General features: G+C 38.1%; 1 long non-coding RNA gene across 1 annotated transcript in view; it reads left to right on the top strand.

Moving 5' to 3' along the window:
• Positions 1-16,796, top strand: part of LOC125280912 (uncharacterized) — a 180,819-nt gene that overhangs the window by 26,189 nt on the left and 137,834 nt on the right. Inside the window, exon 2 of the long non-coding RNA XR_007187773.2 lies at positions 9,788-9,853. This is a non-coding gene — a long non-coding RNA (uncharacterized LOC125280912). The remainder of the gene's footprint in view (positions 1-9,787; positions 9,854-16,796) is intronic.

The following is a 16,796-nucleotide window of genomic DNA, read 5'->3' as shown; positions in this document are numbered from 1 at the left end:
ACAAGCGAAGAAGCCTCTTTCACAGAAAGACTGAGGGGTGTGCCTCAGTTTGCCGTCTGTGCAGTTTCCCAGGGTGGTAGCCTGCCAAAGACCATCTCTCTGATTGCCACGGTCCCATGGGACCCAAGAATGCAAGCCTCCTCAGAAGCTCAAGGATGTCCCCAGTCAGCAGCCACAAAAAATAAGGCACCAATCATAAAAACCAGGGCGCCAGGCACATGTAAATCTTCCCTCCAGGAGACACTGGCACTCTAGAGCATGGCAGAGGATGAGTGCGAAGTTAGCTCCCACCCTCCTTGGTCTCTGGGAAGGATAACAGCCAGCCCTTACATGTCTATTTAATTAGAAGCCTGCCCCTCACGCCACAGCCAGGAGCTAATAGGCCTCCTTCATGCAAAGACCAAGCTCCAGGGTTTGTTGCCTCTTGCTGTGCCCTGGGGGTGGTAGCAGTTTGAGAACTCTTTCTTCATTGGTCATAGTCCTGAAGGACCCACAAATATAGGCCCCACTGGCTGCTAGAGCCAGGTGATATAGAGGTGTCTCCCAGGTGGCAGCTGCAAAAACTCGGGCACAAGATGCATGTAAAAGCTCCCTTTTGGGAACTACTGGTGCCTGGGTGCATGGTAATGGGAAAGTAGGAAGATGGTGCCTGCTGATGTCCATCCTGAAGCATGTTCTAGCAGGCTGCTTCGTGTGTGTGTTTAATTATGTGCCTGCCCCTCAGGCCAACACTTTATTGTAAGCAGGTGAAACTTCACTTTAAGTCTAAGTGCAATCAGCTGCTTCTGAGTGGGGCCCTGGGGTAGATCAGTCCAAGCACAGGAGGCCTTTCAGAGCTGTTTCTCAGATTCCGTCAGTCTTGTGGGCCTCAGGATATGAGGTTTTCAGTGTTAGATGTTTTGGGGGCTTATCTCTCAAGTATATGTCTTAAAAGCTGGAATGCTTGGTGTAGTGTTTGAATGCTTTGCTATCTAGGGAGAAGCCCTGGGTTGTGAGTTCCCCCCCGGTTGTGGTTCACAGCACCAGGGCTGGGGTTTATAGCAAGTTTGTGTAGGGCATATGCATCCCCATGTTCACTGCAGCATTATTTACAACAGCCAAGATATGGAAACAACCTGCATCCATCCGTGGATGAATGGATAGAGACTGTGGTGTATATATGTACAGTGAAATATTATCCAGCCATAAAAATAATAAGATCTTTGTGTTTGTGACAACATGGATGGACTTCGAGGGTATTATGTTAAGCGAGGTAAGTCAGAGAAAGATAGATACTGAATGATCTCTCTTGTATGTGGAACTTAAAAATAAACACAGGTATTGCCCACTAAACGTTTGCATTACACCACTTTGCTTCTATGAAAGACTTCCATTAGTAGTTTTCACTAACTGAAAGAAATCCAAAGAGGATTTACGCTTTTGTGGAAAAAGGCAAAAAGCAAAATAACACCCAGCATTTGTATTGCAGTGAGCCCTTTTAGGGGCGGTGCACACCCCAGTAGCAGGAATGTCACTGCCAGACTGCTTCCCTGGGAACTGTACTCAGCTTCTCAGCATCAAGCTGCCTAGCCTTGAACTGTGTCTGGGAGCATCTGTGCTTTATCTCGATTTATTTTGTGCATCTGTTAACAAGATGTGTCCTAAGGTATCAGAAAAGCCTATGAGAGTGTATTTTTGGGGTCTGGGAATGCCAAAAAAATTTTTTTTCCATGTAAATTAATGGTAATTGCTTTTTTGCTTTAATCCATTTTGGTTTAGGACAGGTTTTAAAAGGAATGCTCTACTTTGGATAGCAGGGAAACCCATTAAAAACAAAACAAAACAAAACCCAAAACCAAAAAATACCGAGTTCTTAGATACAGAGAACAGATTGGTGGTTGCCAGAGGTGTGGGGTAGGGCTTGAGAAAAATAGGTGAACTTATTGTTGTTGTTGGTTTTTTTTTTGAGTTTAAAGAAATTGAACTTAAAAAATGAATAGAAACGTGATTTGGAGAAGACTTTTACCCTTTATTGTATGTCAGATTACATATATAATACAATTACATTTTAAATCATGTAATTGAACAAAAAATTATTTCTTTATGTAAACTATTCATAGGTGTTTTGAAAATGAAATCATGTGTATATAGTAGTATTCATAAACGCAAGTACACTAATCAAAAGCTATATAACAACATTAACAGCAAATCTAAATACAAACAAAGATATTCCTCTGAATTTTATGTTTCATTGAACATCAGAAACCACCACTGTAGTAAACTGAGTTAAGGTCAGAAAAAGTATTTTAAAAATTATATAAAAGATTTAACACATCCTACTCACTTTCTTTTTGCAATAAGCTAGTTTGGTATTTGATCTAAAATGCACAAAAGAATGGAATTCACTGTTTACTATGATAATTGGAAATGAACTAAAAAAAAATTTCAATTTTTATTACTCCCCTTTCATGTTTCAAGAGACCAATTCACCAAAAAACACTGAAACAGTGCTAAAGGTGATAACTTATAGATTTAAAAAATATTGTTGGGTACCACCTAAAAATTATTCCCAGTCTTTCGGCTAATTTGTAAGCCTCACTTTTTCCACCAGGTAGTGTATATATATATATATATATATATATATATATATATATATATATATATATATATAACATTTTTATTTCTTTTTGTATAATTTAGTTTGTCCATAAACTCAACCTCAAGAAGGAATATTTCGTTAAGTATAGTATAGGCCCAGGAATGGACTAACTGCCTAATAAATGTTACATAATTATTGTCTTATTACACCAAATTTTGATTGTCCATATACTTTTCTTTTTAATCTACTAGGCTTTGAGCGTCTTGTAGGAAGAGATGACATCTTGTTTAATCTTGTATCCCAAGTGTCTGCTATAAGCCCTAACCGATAATAAGTGTTCAATAATGTAATTCTAATCTGTAGGAGGGTTCAGAATAAAACATCATAAAGACCTCCAGCCCATACTCTGAATATTTACAGCCCTTCCTAATGATACCACTCCACTGTCAATGAATAATAATTTATGTTACTATTATTTAACCACATGACTCTGTAAGTATACCCACTGCTTTGCCTATCAGACCCCCTGGATTTGAATCTTGCTGCATCTCTTACTCTCTTGACTTGGCATTGGGCAAGTCATTGCACCTCTTAGATCCTTGTTTTCCTCACCTGTAAAGCTGAAATGAAACATTTACCTAGCGGTATAGTAGTAGGATTAGCGTGAGCGACATGGTGGAAAGTGCCTGTGATGGAAAAGGTGCTCAGAGAGAGTCAGGTAGGCTTGTTCTTGCATGGAAAGGTTTCAATAGGAATGTTTATTGATATAGTCTTGGCCTCTGTTCAGAGTTCTTCATTCACGTGGCCTGAAATCTTTTGGGGTCAGATTTCTTTAAGTACTGTGATGGTTGAATTGTATCCCTGAAAAAAAATATGTTGAAACTCTAACTTCTAGAACCTCAGAATGTGACCTTTTTGGAAAAAAGGTAATTGCAGATGGAATTAGTTAAGATGAGATCCTACTGGAGTAAAGTGAGACCTAATCCAATATAACTGATGGCTTATAAGCAGAGGAGAAAGAGACACAGGGAGAAGAATGCTGGATGATGACAGAGAGAGCCAAGTGATACAGCCACAAGCCAGTGTGTTCTAGAAAAGAATTTCATTTTATTTATTTCTAGAAAAAGTCTTTTTTTCTGCAGAAAAAAAGTATTCTGTTGCAAGTCTGAAATAATATAACCAAGAATCCAGTCCTGTTCTGGAAAAGATGTCATTCTCTGACCTTTGCTTATGTTCAACTGTCATGTATCCCTCCTGATCTGAGCTTCAAGGAAGACACTTAAGTTCTGGAATGGTGAAATTCCTCTTTTGAAGGAAGCAGTTCCACATTTCCTGGCCAAGGTGAATTTTTTGGCCAAGGTTCCTGCTGCATAGTTATGATTTTCTTAGCGTTTTTTACAGATGAACATTTTCCCCCAGAATTTTTCTAAAATAGCTGGATTACCATAGAATATGTTTTCCTCTTGAAGTCCATCTTCTATTGTTCCTGGTGTTCTCCATCTCTGTTCCCTAAAACACCCACTAAATCATTTTCATTCATTCATTTAACTCTGGTCTGTCACTAGAGTTGCCAGACTAAAGTCCATGGCTGTATTTCTAGTACTCACATTTTTGCAGATGGCGGGGGGCGGGGGGAGGACAACGAAAGAAAAATATTTTGTGACTTGTGAAAATTATATAAAGTTCAAATTTTAGTGTCCAAATAGAGTTTTATTGGAACACAGCCACACTCATCTGTTTGCATATTTTCTGTGGGAGGTCATGGCCTTTCAAAGGCTCATAGCCAGTCTAATACCTCAGGAGTTCTGTCTCCTCAAAGTTTTATATACGCCAGCGCCACCCTGACTTCTTGTTGCTGTCATGGCCCATGGCCTTGCATCTATTTTAATCTGTTCTCCCCAGCGCCTTTTGTGTGACACTCCAGTAGAGTTCTGCATGGCTGGATTCCAAATTTGTTCTTTTCAAAGTAGCTCTGCAGGCCATGATCTAGCACCACCCACTTCTGATTCCAGCTTATCCATTAGTGTGACATCTGTTTAGTCAGCTTGGGCTGCTATAACAGAATACCAAAGTCTGGGTGGCTCAAAGAGCAAACATTTACTTCTCACAGTTCTAGGGGCTGTGAAGTGCAAGATCAAGGCGCTGGCAGATTCATGTCAATGGAATGGGTCCACTTCCTGGTTCACAGTCAGTCATCTTTTCAATGTGTTCTCACATGACAGAAGAGTAAGAGAGGGCTCTCTGGGGTCTCTTTTGTAAGAGTACTAATTCCATTGATGAGACTCCATCCTCATGACCTACTCACCTCTCCAAATCTCCACCTACTAATACTATCACATTGGGGGTTAGGATTTCAACACATGAATTCTGGGGAGCATATATTCAGTCCATAGCAGCATGTACTCTCCCATGTACTCTCTTGCCCAAAGGGGAACTTACACAGTGAAGGGATAAATCATGAAGTTTTAAAAAAAGGAATAGCTCTCAAGCTGGGCCTCTCATCTTTCATTTGATTCGTTGTTTCTTTTCCATTTTTTTTAAAGCTTAAATATAAGAATCTTCTTTCATACTTATTGTATTTCTTCTGACTTATTTCAGCCCAGCATAGCTGCCTGCAGAGATGGTTTTGCAACTATATTTTGTTGGCTATTATACTGCTATCTTTCCCAGAATTGTTTTAGTCTAAAGTGTTTTTTACAGATACATATTGTACATTTTAATCGGATGTATTGATTAACATATTCAGGAGAATTGGACCCCAAAGAGAGCTTTGTGGCACTATTCTAGGGACTTCTCTCCAATTCAATATTGATCTTTTAAGCAGCACTCATTGGGAATGGTTCAAATCATTGCTAATCCTTGTAACAACAGGTGATTATGGAAGACTGTGTGAAGTGCTTTACTAAAATGGACATGAATTGTATCTAAGCCCTTACCCTCATGCAGTAGCTTAGAGGTTCCCATCGGGCTGTCTGTGAGTAAATTTATCATCCTACATATTTGACTCTAATTCCTTAGCATCAAATTTTTTATTAAAAATTTTTAATCTCCTATTTAAGTTCTTAAATATTACTGATTGTCTTTTCATTTTCAGACCCCCATTATGCAATTTCTTAAATATGTGGATATGAACATATGGAAGCAGCCAGGTATTTCAATATCATCTCTCTTTTGCAAAGCTTCTCTTGATTTGGGATCAGGAGCTCAGGATCAGGAATAAAAACATCTAGATGCCAATACTTAATCTGTTCCTTAATTAGCTGTGTAACCTATGATATGCCCTCTAACCTCTCTTAACATTAGTTAATTCCTCTGTAAAAAATGGGTTCTACTAGATGATTTCCATGAGTTCCTTCATGTTATAGAAACCATAATCATAATCAACCAATTTAGCACAAACAAGAAAACCTCAGAGGAGTTTATAGGGAAGGAAGATGAATGGTACCATTCAGTAACTACACAATTTCAAAAAATGACAGTGAAAGTAAGAGTGGCATGTAAATGCTGCAGGAATTTGGAGAGGGGAGAGAGCTGTGGGGGTTACACTGTCTGGAGTGGATTTCATGGATGCAGCGTAAACAAAAGGGAGAATAGAGGTAGGAAAGGGTTGATATCTGAAATACTTTTTATTCTTGTTTTGTTTTGTTTTGTTTTGTTTTGTTTTGTTGGTGTTTTAAACCTCTCCAAGGTCAATGTCAGTGCAAGATACCTTTGATTCTTTGGAATACTGCCTTGACACTTAATCAGGAGTCCTAACTTACACTTTGATTTCAGAAATGGACAAAGTAGTGCTAATCATTTCCAAGCACACCATTTTGAAGTGATATATCATTTTATTTGGAGTGAAATAACATTCAACACATAAGAACTCATAAAAGTAGGCAGAACAATTTAGAAATTGTCTTTTGGCCTTAGCAGCATTTGAAGGCAAACAACTCAGGTAATTGCTACTAGTGTTTGCTTTTTAATGTTGAATAAAGGTTGAAAGAAAAAAAACCAAGGGAACAATAGATGGCATCAATTTAGCTTGCTCTTTGTGGGATGAAGTAAAATGTGGTGGTTAGGAATATAGGCTCTGGAGTCAGACTCGGAATCCATCCTTTGTGGTTGGATGAGGTTGTACATGCCACCTAACCTTTTGTACTTCAATTTCTTCATTCATCAAATGGGCATGATAATAAAACTTATGGAGATTTCGTTAGGGTGAAATGTATTATCCCATAAAGAACTTAAAGTTGTAGCTGGATTAGAGGAAACACCCACTAAATGTTGATTATTATTATTATTACCATTCTTAGTGTTTTTGTATTCTCCCATAAAAGCATACACATTACTAAAAGGAATACAGGATGGAAACAACATGAAATGGAAAGGAGAAATTAGAAGAATTATAAATTCTTCTATAAATTCTGAGTTATAAATTCTGAAGGCATAAATTATGGTAGGTGGAGCCTTGTCTACTACAAAATCTCTTTATGAAATGGTCTCTCCAACCGTTGGTCTCTTCGTGCCTCTTTACTTTTGAATCCAAAATTGTTGCAAAATTAAAGCAAAAAATCTTAGAATTTTGAGTGATCTCTCTGGACCTTAGAAATCATCATGTCATGTGACTCTAATCTGTGATTTTATTATTCAAGATTAATTTACTTATTATCATTGAACTATAATAATTAAAAATGGCAAGAATGTAACAATAGCAAAATATAAGCATTGTTTTGCCTAACCTGTGAATTCACTGCAATAATTTAGTGTGTGAGAATTTAGTTATACAATAAAATAATTAAAAAATCTATTGAAAATCATTAAAATGAATAACCCAAGATAACTAATCTTTTTAGGAATTTTTGGCAGGAAAAAAAAACTATTCCTAACTGTCAAATCGGTATAATCAATACTCCTCTTTCAAAATGTCTGTGATTCTTTTATCCTGATTAACTCAGTTGTGGGAATCAACACCTGGAGAATGTAGTGGGATGAGACATTACATGTGGGAGTGAAGAAAGCATAAAAAGGCTTTAAAAATTGGGGGTACTCAGTAGGAAATTCATCCACTCCTATAAAGGATCAACTAGCTGATGATTATAAAGCACTTCGTGCATTCTTTTTTTTTTTTTTTAAGATTTTATTTATTTATGTGACAGAGAGACAGCCAGAGAGAGAGGGAACACAGCAGGGGAGTGGGAGAGGAAGAAGCAGGCTCCCAGCGGAGGAGCCCAATGTGGGACTCGATCCCAGAGCACTGGGATTACGCCCTGAGCCGAAGGCAGATGCTTAATGACTGCGCTACCCAGGCACCCCCACTTCATGCATTCTTAATTCTGTAGTGGAGCTAAGACCTGTTTCTTCAACTCTGTATGTCTTTTCTTCTCAAAGCCTTCTGACAATTCTCTCTCCTTTTTTCTCTGTCTCTCCATGTCTACTTTTGTTGGGGACAATATGGATACTGGTAGGAAGCAGTGAATAGAAACAATAGGATGAACATAGTCCAATGTACACTTAAAGGTAAGAAAAGACACTTCTTGAACAACAAGAAGTCTTAGGCAGTGAAAGACTCTTTGCTTGATCTATTTAAAATAAAGCTAAGTAAAGCAGTGGAAAATGCCTGCCAAGCAAGACTTCAGCTTTGTCAGGAAGATGGGTTAAATGCTTCAAGAGGTTCATCTTGAAGTTCTCTATTTTGGTAGCACAAAACATTATTAGTTCGTTGTACTGAGTACTGAGAAAATTGTTTGCTGCTATAAAATGGCTACATTTGAGCGAATGAAAACAAAGTCAATAAAGAGCTGCAAGATAAGACTTATGCATAAAACCAAATGACGTAGTTTCACAATGAGCCCTCGTTGAATGCAAGGCTTAGTTTTCTTTCAGGTGGGTCACCTGTGAATCTATTGAAATGTGGACAAACTCAACTTTCCTCCGAGAGTTGGATTAGGCTATAGAGAAGACACACGCCGTATTTGTCACCTAAGTATTTCTTTGTCATTCATTCTCTACTACCTCCATTGTCTTTGCTCATGAAATACAAGTTGACCCTTCTCTGCAGAACCTTTCTTTCCCTACTTTATAAAAGGAATCATATTTGAAATGACATAATGCATGCATGTGTACTATCTCCCACAAAAGGACTGAAAACCATTGAGTATCATGGAAAACAATTTTTTTTAACCTTTTCAAATGTTTTGACTTGTCACATTATATTTTCACCTCCTGCCTGATTATTCTTCATCACCTTGACAGGGCAAGTATGTTCTCTTTTGTGATTTTCTCTCCTAAAATAAGTATGAAAAGTAAAGGCCACCTGTTGCCATTTAAGAATAAGGTTTTTCTCTAAATCCACTTGACATTTCAAGGCTTCACATCTGCTACTTTGCGATAACATTTTCCTTTACAGACCATGTGGTTTCTAAAATGGTGTCACGTGAGTCAAAAATCTAGCCAAGAACGGTGTTTACAATTTCTAAGCTTAAGGTTGTTTTAGGATTTCATCCCCCATTGGCAAAAGGGTGCACAGTGATTTTTCTGGGCTCTTATTTATAATATATGAGCACATTTCTTCTTGTGTGCCCATTCTGATTAGTTGAAAGTGACTGCTCATACTACTGGGTTGATATTGGTGACTTATGGATGCCCAGGTGAAACAGTCCTCGCCAATTTGGGATGTCTATCAGTGGTGAGGGATTGGCCAGTGTTCTGTATTGGCCATTCTTTCTTCAGAGGCTTCTTACAGTCAAGAGCAGACTCTCACCTCTGTTCCAAACACATTTACATATCTGACTGAGACAGCAGGGTGGCCACAGGCATATGGCAACAAACTTCTACCTACCTGTCTCCCCCGTTCCGCTCCTCTCTTAGCTTGACTGATATTCAATCCCTGTGGTTTTCTGAACAAAGAGGAACTATTGCTGGCCTAGATTAAAAAGCCTAGGCAGGGTGATGTGTGCTTATCAAGATAAACATTTATCTGCAACCCTCCTCTCTGGACCTCAGGGGGCTCTTAATCACCAAAGAGGTTCAGGTTGCAGCAATATTTGCTCTTGGTGCATTTTCAGAGGGCAGGGTAATTCCATGGCCTGCAAATGAAGATAAGAGGCGGGCTGCAGACAAGGCAGCAGTTGCTGGTAGATAAGAGTGTGTTATTCCATGCCAGAGGTTAATGGGAATTGTCAGTGTGGTGGTGATTTTTCCAATCCTTTGTCTCTATTTTGACAGAGGACGTGGCCCCAGCCAAACACAGGATCCTATTTCCAAGAACACCTGTCGCTTCATGGATCAAATGTAAGAGATACTTCTTGGGAACTCCTTCTATCCCAATACACCGTGTCCCTAGGTCATATTCTGTCTACATTCTTGGCATAAGCTTTCCTCTGGCCGTGCCTCTTGTTGCCAAATGGCTAATCTTCTCTCTTCTGCATGTTGTTTGCTTGCAAAGCTTTAAAAATGATTCTCTATTTCTTTCTCTCTTCTTTGTTTCTGAGCAAGCTATGTAAATGACAAATATTTCAAGTCAACGCTTCAATATTTCTGTGAGCATTAACAGCTCTGGGTAATAATAATCCACAAAGGAGTCAAAGTTAAAGTTTATTTTTATATTCATGTTTAGGATACAGTCAGTTAAACAAATATAAACACACCCACTCAGTACCCAGGGTTGCCCTCTCTCCATGGCTGCTGTCTGCATGTGAGTCCAAATCTAGGGAAATCTGGCCCCTGCAATTGTAAATGATTTGGACCTAGTGTTTAAATGACTAGCATTAGTTTTCAGTAGATTTTTTCCTTCTGCTTATCTGAATAGCTGCAAACGGGTTCTGTTATTTTAAAAATGCAAATATTTAGTAGACTAATCTATAACATGAGAGGTACCATTCACCAGCCTAAAGAAAGCAATTTACCATAATCAGTTTGTTTCACCTAGAGAAAAGGGGCCTCTTGAGAAAAGAAAAAAGACTTGTTGGTTCTGTTTTGAGGGCATTAGTCATTGTGTTATCTGCTGTAATAATACCATATCCCATTTACTGAGTGCTTACCACAGCCAAGCACTGAGTTAATGTTGCACGTGTGATCCCATTTAATTCTTATGGAAAGTTCCTAAGATGGGTATCTGTCTCTCTTTGATGGATGAGGATACTGACCTCAAGTGATGAAGCAACTTGCCTGAGGTCACACAGCTAAGAAGAGATTGAACTAGGTCTTTCTGCTTCCAGTGCCCATGTTCTTTTCTGCCTCCCGATAAAGCAGCAGACTTGGCCTTCAAAGAAACAGTACGAAAGGATATCTTTCCATTTTCTGAATTTCTGAGGCCTTCTCATTTTTCCAGACTTCCCTGAGATCTTGAATATGTGTACCTACCAAAGATGAGCCCTTGCTAAGAGGGCTGTGCCTAGAGTCCATGTTTCCTGCCTTCTAACCAAGAGCTCTTTCTCAGTTTCACCACTCTCTTTCTGGGGGCTAATGGCTGGAGGAAAGACAACAGCAAACCATTTTCATAAGCCCTTCCCCCACTTACCTCCTCCCCTCTCCACTCCACAGCTACTCTTCTTTTCTCATTTTCATAGACTGTATCCCTCAACATTTTATTGCATATGTATTTGCTTTTTGTTTTTCATGTTTCCCCGTAATAGAATGTGTGCCCTAGGAGAAGAGGGACTTTGTTTCATTCACTGCTATATCCTCAGGACCTAGAAGAATGTCTGGCTCTAGTAGGCCCTCAATAAATATTTATGGGATGAATGAATGAAGACACAGATCTTTACAAGTCTTAGTTAGATACTTCTATTACCCGAACGCAGTGGTGTTTGAAATTAAAAAAAAAACCCTCTCCACATAGTATATATGAAGAGCTGTGGATACTTGGTTATGTACTCCAGAAGCAGGAGGGTTTTTTGTTTTATAAAAATGATTTAATACATCGTTAATATAGTAACGTTTCATATTCAGGACACATTTGTCTACAAGCTCTGTCCTTTTGAAAGCTCAGGCCAATTTGTAATTAAATATACTTCAGAAATATTGCTCTAATTTATCATGCAACATCATAGCACTAAACGATTTGACGTTTCTTTTTCCTCTACAATATGCAAAACAGAACAAAACTGAGCAACCCCTCCCCCCATTCTATTACATTACTTAAGCATTTGGTAAAACTTTTTTCAGACATTCATTAAATTTAGGCATAGTATGCACATACTATCTCATGTTAAAAGGTTCAGAAACTCCAACTCTGAAGGATGTAGGGAAACTTAAGCTTTAATGAGATTTCCCTGTTTTGGGGTGTAAAAGGAATGCCCAAGGGTGTCCTGCAGCATTTTTGGCCTTCATTGTTCCCCACGCCTTGCAGGGTATTTAAGGATTGAGATTCAGGCTACAACACAAACTTTCCAAGGCATTAATACTTACAAAGCTGTGAGTGTCAAAGGGTTAAGAAAGGCCATGGTTGCTTGCTGCTGGAGGGAAAGCTGGGAAGAAAATATTTTTGTGCTTCTAATGTTAATCTAGGGAATGATCTTTCCCGCTTGGATAAGGGGAAAAAAAGCTTTCTTCTTATTTCATAATGCAACTGCATAAAACGTGATCTTTCTTGCATATGGAAATGAATCATTCTGAAAGGGTTTTCTCAGCCAAGGTTATCAGCTTTTCATTTTTCCTTCAGCACTACTAAAGGCTCCTTTGCTTTCTCTTTTCTCACCTCCCCACAGTGAGCTTTTGCCGTGTAATTTCTTCTGAAAGATCCAAATTCCCATTGACTCCTTTTACTTTAGAGTGTTTACTTAACAGCAAATGATCAATGTTGAGCTAAATAGGGAAGAAATCATCTGTATAGTTACATTTCTTTATATCTTTCAGCACATGCTCGCCTATTTTAAATGCTAACATGGCAAACTGTGTTGGATAAGCATTCTGGGATGTCCATGTGTTCGTTATTTTGCAACATAAAGTGGAGATACTCAATCCTTGAAAATTGCTTTCTGAGATTGGATGCTGCACCGTGTCTCCTAACTCATATTTATCCTTAATAAAAAGGTATTATGGGAGGAATATGCTTGTACTTGCTAGATCAACTCTTTACTATAAAAGTGGGTTAAGATACATTGACGTTTATTGTTTTGAGAAAAGCTGCTGTGGAGAGAGAGAAAGACAGAGACAGAAAGAGAGAGAGTTTAATATACAGCTATTTACTAGGTGGACTGACTTCATCAGGAATGGTATGGATCCTTTATAAGAAAGTTAAGGGTTAAGAGTGTGGCAACTCTAGAAGGGCAGATCTGAATTTGAGTTTTGACTTCAGTTTTCCAGTTTCTGGACAAATACTCAATACCTCTGCGCCTTTGCTTGCTTCCCCATCTACACAGTGGGGATAGTAAGAGCATCAGTCTTAAAATAGATTTAGTATGAGGGTTCAATAGTTGATCTGTATAAAGTGCTCACCACAAAGCTGAGTGTATGATAAGTAATTAGTTTATGTTAACTACTACCATTATTGTTATTAAATAATTCAGCTGGCAAGTGGACATACAGTGAAGCAGACCAAGATTTAGAAAGGGATGATCAGTGGCCTATGGGTCCTAATTAATTAATGTCATATCCTCAGAGATCCCTGCTTTGAATCCCTAAATTAGGGTAGGCAACCCCTGGTATATGCTTTCACAACATCCTTTACTTTTTTTCTTTATACAATTTACTGCTTTTTTTTTTTTATTATTTAAAGATTTTACTTACTTATTTGAGAGAGGGAAGGAGAGAGAGAGCATGAGCAAGAGGAGGGGCAGAGGTGAAAGAGAAGCAGACTCCCCACTGAGCAAGGGGCTTGGCATGGGGCTGGACCCCAGAACCCCGAGATCATGACCTGAACTGAAGGTATACACGTAACTGACTCAGCCACCCAGGTGCCCCTAAAATTTACTACAGTTTTATTTATTTGTAGGATTATGATTTAGGGTGTGAGAGGTGATGGAAGGGATCCTATGTATTTTGTTCACTGCTTTAGACCCTGTGAATATCCACAGTGCCTGGAACAAAGTGGGTTCTCAAAATCACTGGATGAATAGATGACAAATTCAGGAAATATTTATGAGGTACTTACATACCTGGCAGAGCACCTCTGTAAATGGATGGATGGATGAACTCTTTTGGTTTCATCAGACATCTTTGGCTGCTTTTTTCAAGATCCTTTGCTGGCCCTTTCTCCTTTGCTCCATGTTTAATTGTATTTAGAGTGATATAGATAGATAGATAGATAGATAGATAGATAGATAGATAGATAGATATAAGAGTACAAATGTAGATTATTCCACAATCCAATTCCATGTCAAAACTGTTTTATTGCTTTGTTACATCACCGTTCTAGAGTCTGCAGTTTAGTACTGGAGAAACAGTCCTTGAGGTCTTGGAATAGGTTCTATCTCTCTGTTGTGCCTGGTACTATTCAAATTCCTCTGACAATGGCTTCCACAAGCGTGCATGACATGAGGGTCTTGGTTCAGTTGGTTTCAATGGAAACAGCACACTTGCATGTACATGAGGACCAGACAGGTAATATAAAGTAGGTAAGCTGGCTAGTAGATGGGGACAGTGGCAAATGACATGAGTGGCCCATTCCAGGGGCAGCCATAACTCAATTTCTGTTGCTTTTTGACACATGAAAACCCAATATTGCCAGATCTGCCAGTTTTTTAAGAGAAGCTTGACATCTCTATTTCTATGGGAAGTTTTCTTTTTAAAAACATTTTCAATGAATTATTAGTATTTTTTTAATTAAAAAATTGTGTGCTCCAAACTGATAGTTCTTAGGGCTGAAACCAGCCCATGGGGAAACTGTCTGGACAGTTATGTCTATATAACCCCAAATCGTTCACTCAAGTGAAAAAGAATAGTGGCCTAAAATGTGGGAAAAGCTACTACCAAAAATGTCTACAAAGAGTTGGACACATAGATATAAATATAGGCTTTGGATTCATACAGATCTAGGTTTGCAATGTGATCTTGAACAAATTGCTTAATCTCTCTGAGATTATTTCTCCTGATAAGATTCTTCAATTCTCTAAGGGCTTATTTAACAGAGAGGAATATAAATTTCTTTTTTTAAAAATTTTTTATTATGTTATGTTAGTCACCATACAGTATGTCATTAGTTTTTGATGTAGTGTTCCATGATTCATTGTTTGCATATAACACCCAGTGCTCCACGCAATATGTGCCCTTCTTAATACCCATCACTGACCTATCCCAATCCCCCACCCTCCTTCCTTCTGAAACCCTCAGTTTGTTTCCCAGAGTCCACAGTCTCTCATGGTTCATTCCCCCTTCTGTTTACCCCCCATTCATTCTTCCCTTCCTTCTCCTACTGATCTCCCTGCTATTCCTTATGTTCCATAAATGAGTGAAACCATATGATAATTGTCTTTCTCTGCTTGCTTATTTCACTTAGCATAATCTCCTCCAGTCCTGTCCATGTTGCTGCAAATGTTGGGTAATCGTTCTTTCTGATGGCTGAGTAATATTCCATTGTATATATGGACCACATCTTCTTTATCCATTTGTCTGTTGAAGGGCATCTCTGCTCCTTCCACAGTTTGTCTATTGTGGACAATGCTGCTATGAACATTGGGGTGCATATGGCTCTTCTCTTCACTATGTCTGTATCTTTGGGGTAAATACCCAGTAGTGCAATTGCTGGATCCTAGGGTAGCTCTATTTTTAACTTTTTGAGGGACCTCCACACTGTTTTCCAAAGTGGCTCTACCAACTTACAAGGAATATAAATTTTTGTCTATATTTTGTAATAAGCTCAATTTACTAAATGTACATACCTAATAGACAAAGCTTAGAGACTCAAATTGAATATTTAAAATTTATTATAAAATGAAATTAGTTAAATTCTCATCGAAAGTGCAAATTACAATTTAAATTTTAATGTGACTGGAACTTTCGAACACTATGAATAAATACCTTGCGGAGTAGACAAAATGACTATAATTACAATATTTACTTGATTTGTTACTGTAATTATACTAAAACTATTCAAAATTATTGATGCTCTGATTTCTTTACTATTTTGATATATATTCTTAAATACCTTTGTAGGATTACAACAGTACTTGTTTTAATTTAACTTAAAATTATAATAGAGTTTATATTGTCATCTTCCAGGATTACAAGGTCTTTGCTAGTTGCAAAAAAAAATCCCCCAAACCAAAACAACACCAGTATCTTCTCACAGCACCTTCATTCTTGGATCTGGATTATCAACAAGTTAGTTTCTGATGCATGAATGGGACTGATTGCTTGTCCCAAATTGATTTGCACCAGCCAACGATTACCTGGCAAGATCCCTTAATGAAACTATACTGTATTTTTTACATTAGTGGCATGATTAGAATTCTGCATCTTTCCCAAAAGTTTAGACCTTTGTAATTTTGTTTTTTTCCCCAGAATGAGGCATTCTTTAAATTTTGCATGGCCAGCCCTGTATCATCAAATATCCTGTCAATGATTATATATTACCCTCTCCTATAAGTATTATTAACAACTTATCTATGCCTCATTTAGTATTTAATATAATTAGTAGGGCCATCTAGCTTTCTGAGAACATTTGGCTAACCAATCTTCTCAAATTCTCTGTTGAACCCTCTTTCTCTTTGATCATTGAGTGTGACTACTGATTAAACCTCATTCCACCTGGTTATTATTTGTGACCATAATCATTTTTTTTTCTACTTGAGGGTTTAGTTCCAAGGTTCCTTGCAACTGCTTAGCTGACTTATACTTTTAGACATCAAGTACATATCTGTACCTTATGAACAGATGTACAGAAGAATATATAGAAGCAACACACCTACATATAATCTCTCTTTTAATTATTATAATCAATCAAAAGGCCAATACATATATATATTTATAGTCACTCTTCTTTTTGCATTAGAACTACATTTTCATTTACTTTATTATAACTTTCCCTATTTGTTATCAGGATGGAATTGTGGCCTTTCACGGACTCAAACTTGTTCTATTTAACTGTAATTATTATTATTATTTTTAAGGATTTTATTTATTTGTGAGAGAGAGCATGAGAAGGGGGGAGGAGCAGAGGGAGAGGGACAAGCGGATTCCCTGCTGAGCAGAGAGCCCAATGCGGGGCTCCATCCCAGGACCCTAGGATCCTGACCGGAGCTGAAGGCAGACACTTAACCAAATGAGCCACGTGGGTGCCCCTGTTTTTCTTCTT

The sequence above is a fragment of the Ursus arctos genome, unplaced genomic scaffold, assembly GCF_023065955.2.
Source record: "Ursus arctos isolate Adak ecotype North America unplaced genomic scaffold, UrsArc2.0 scaffold_14, whole genome shotgun sequence".
In the NCBI taxonomy this organism is placed as follows: domain Eukaryota; kingdom Metazoa; phylum Chordata; class Mammalia; order Carnivora; family Ursidae; genus Ursus; species Ursus arctos.
Note: the sequence above shows the minus strand (reverse complement) of the source record. Positions and strands in the feature narration are given on the sequence as shown.